Source organism: Triticum aestivum, chromosome 2B, assembly GCF_018294505.1.
Source record: "Triticum aestivum cultivar Chinese Spring chromosome 2B, IWGSC CS RefSeq v2.1, whole genome shotgun sequence".
In the NCBI taxonomy this organism is placed as follows: Eukaryota; Viridiplantae; Streptophyta; class Magnoliopsida; order Poales; family Poaceae; genus Triticum; species Triticum aestivum.
This window is the reverse complement of record NC_057798.1, coordinates 519,622,881-519,626,745: the sequence shown is the minus strand read 5'-3', so window position 1 is coordinate 519,626,745 and position 3,865 is coordinate 519,622,881.

The following is a 3,865-nucleotide window of genomic DNA, read 5'->3' as shown; positions in this document are numbered from 1 at the left end:
AGAGTCAGAAGAAGAGGGTGGGAGGGCGGGAAAAACAAAGGGCGACTTGGAAGGTAGAACCGACGAATAACTTGAAGAGAAAAACACTGGTTGAAATAATTGAGGAAAGAATGCGAAGGCTTCACACGAGTAGGATGGATACTCGATTATGGACTCCGGCTCCGAGATGAAAAAGGGGTGGGCGGGTGGGAAAAAGAAAAACAACTGAGGATTGAACTTGGAAACGATGAAGAGGCTCGAGTCAACTTGACGAGAAATGCACCGGATGAAAAGAGATGAGAACCAACGATTGGAAAACCAACTACGTGATCCTAAAGAAAAATTTGAAGGGGAAGAGGAGTAATTCAAAACACCTACGTCAAGATTCCTCACCAGAGCGACGAAGGGACTGAGGAGTAAAAAGAATTCCTACTCTCCGATATAACTAAACTCCGAAAACGGTTTTCTTCTAGACTCAACAACGTCCTAACTACACGATCACTCAAGGGGGCTCCTATGGTTGGTCGTGGCTCTGATACCAACTTGTCACGCCCAATAAGCGATCCTATCCTAAAGGAACTCGAAGGACCCACTAAGGATAGAAGCGCATATTGGAGACGCTTTTGCAAGGTGGATACAATTACATCGTACCATTACATAATAGTTGGGGATACATACAAAAGGTATAGAATGCCACAAGAATACAACATCAACTTACATAAGAGCACCATCCAACTACGGATGAAACATAAACAGAAACTCAAACGACATCCACCCTGCTAGCCCAGGCTGCTGACCTGGAACCTATCCCCTGATCGAAGAAGAAGCAGAAGAAGAACTCCAAAACAAGTAGACATCGCTCTCGCATCATGATCATCGCATAACCTGTACCTGCAACTGTTGTTGTAGTAATCTGTGAGCCATGAGGACTCAACAATCCCATTACCATGGGTATCAAGACTAGCAAAGCTTAATGGGTAAGGAAGGGGTAAAGTGGTGAGGTTGCAGCAGCGACTAAGCATATATGGTGGCTAACATACGCAAATCAAAGCGAGAAGAGAGCAAACGGAACGGTCGTGAAGCTAGCAATGACCAAGAAGTGATCCTGAACTCCTACTTACATCAAACATAACCCAAAACCGTGTTCACTTCCCGGACTCCACCGAAAAGAGACCATCACGGCTACACACGCGGTTGATGCGTTTTATTTCGAATCTGGTGTCAAGTTATCTACAACCGGACATTAACAAATTCCCATCCGCCACATAACAACGGGCACGGCTCTCGAGTGTTTATACCCTGCAGGGGTGTCCCAACTTAGCCCATTATAAGCTCTCACGGTCAATGAAGGATATTCCTTCTCCCAAGAAGACCCGATCAGTCTCGGAATTCCGGTCTACTCAGTTCGGACCAGCACTTAGAGAAGCACTGCCCAGGGGGGGGGGCTAAAATAAAGATGACCCTTGGGTTGGCCGACCCAAGGGACGGGTATAGGTGGTGGTGAGGCAAATGGTAAAACCAAGGTTGGGCCTTGCTGGAGGAGTTTTATTCAAAGCGAACTGTCAAGGGGGTCCCATAAATCACCCAACCGCGTAAGGAACGCAAAATCAAGGAACATAACACCAGTATGACGGAAACTAGGGCGGCAAGAGTGAAACAAAACACCAGGCATAAGGCCGAGTCTTCCACCCTTTACCAAGTATATAGATGCATTAATTAAATAAGAGATATTGTGATATCCCAACATAATCCTGTCCACCATAGAGCAATCTTCAACTTCACCTGCAACTAACAACGCTATAAGAGGGGCTGAGCAAAGCGGTAACATAGCCAAACAACGGTTTGCTAGGAAGGGTGGAAAAGGTTAGAGGCTGACATGGCAAATTGGGAGGCTTTAAGAACAAGTGATAGGTAGCGCAACAAATCGATAGAACGAAGCAACTAGCATAGCAATGATAGTAGTGAGATCCAAGGTGACGGTCATCTTGCCTGAAATCCCGCAAGGAAGAAGAATGAGTCCATGAAGAAGATGAAGCCACGAAGACGAACCAAGCGTAGACGAACGAATCCTCACGATCCAACGAAACAGGAACTAACGAGAAGAAGCACAACCGGAAAGAAGCAAACAACAAGGTAAACACACCACACATGGACATGACATAATGCTCAACCAAGTATGATGCAAGACAAGACTACATGAATCTACTCATGGCAAGAGATGATGCAAACAAGAACACCACATCAAAGCAAGTTTAAATGAGGCCGGAAACAACATATAACAAATCCGGTAAGTCCTCATATGCAAATTTCGAAATTGTACCAGATCTGAATAAACCTTGTGTTCAAGTTCTTAACCATCAAGTTAAGATGCACCAAGATGCTCTACATGAAATTCTAGTCAAGTTACATATAAAGTTCATTTAATTCGGAGCTACGGCCTAGAAGATATGAGCAAAACAAGTTAAACATGGCATTGATGTAAAATGCATACAAACATCAAGCAAACAAACTCAAAACATGGATGCAACATGATAATATGAAACTTCATGCAAAAACAAGCAAGTTTCATATAGAGCACACTCAAAACGGAGCAACGGTTCAACACACACTCTATACAAGCTGTCCAAAACAGCAACTAGGCATCTAGCAAGCATCAAAGCAATATGCTACAGCGTATCAACGTAAAAACAAAAGGCGTGGGCATGAAGTACATGTAGATCATGACAAAACATGAACACTGAGCTATCTCCAGAAAACAATATAACATGTTCAAAAGGACATGGCAAGATTGCAAATAATACCAATTTACAGACTTAGCAGAAATAACATCAGGTTGCAATGTTTAGAGCTATCAAACAACATTCTACAGGAACTTATCATGGAAAAAGGCATGTAATGCGAATTCTAAAGACAAAGAACAAAACTCCCTTAATGAACTAATTCCAAAGATCAACAGAAAACATGGTAGCATCCATGCAAACATGGCAAGTGAAATGACAAATTCAGACATGGCAGGAACAACAATAAGTAGGCATGTTGGTGAGCTGGTACCACTCACCACAGGGCAATACATGGCATGAAAAGGTAATCAAAAGTAATAGACATGTATATAAAGCTAATCATGGAAAGAGCAAGTTCATAGGGTGCATGGATCACTAACAAAGCTCATGGCAAAACTGAACTTAATGTTAACAGGCTGACAGAAACATTATTTATCAATTTAAGAGAAAGTGTACAACAAGCCACAACAGGATATAGTTGCAACCAATGGCATAGATTGATTGAGAATGACATGTGTAACAACGCGTCCTTAGTGAACATCTCTAGATTATGCATGGAATGTCTTGTAGCAGCAGGTTTACATAGCATCATGATATAGCAGATTCAGCCTAGCAAAACAGTAACAGCAAGTACCCTACTTCACGAGCTTGATCCACTCGCTACAAGACTCACAAAAATACATGTATTGCACCACTGTAAATATGTCATGATGTAGCTCAAAACTTATGTAGACATCAAGTTCATAGGATGCACACACAAAATGCAATGAAAAAGACAAATCACCAAGTTTTGTTAACAGACAGCAGTTAACATCATATAGCACTTCCGCAACAATGATTAGGGCATCAAGATTAATTAAAACAAGCATGGCACAATGGAATGAAATGAAGATCATCACTTGATGAACATTACGACATATCATATGCATGAAACGGATCTACGGATGAGGAGATATGATGCGATGAACAGGGCATAAAATTACAACACAAAAAAGGACTTGGACGAAATCGGGGTCAACCTAGGGCTGGATCTGGATCTGGATCTGGGGGCGCGGTTCCCGAGGCTGGCCGGGGCACTCGCCGGAGTTGAGAGGGAGAGGTCGCCG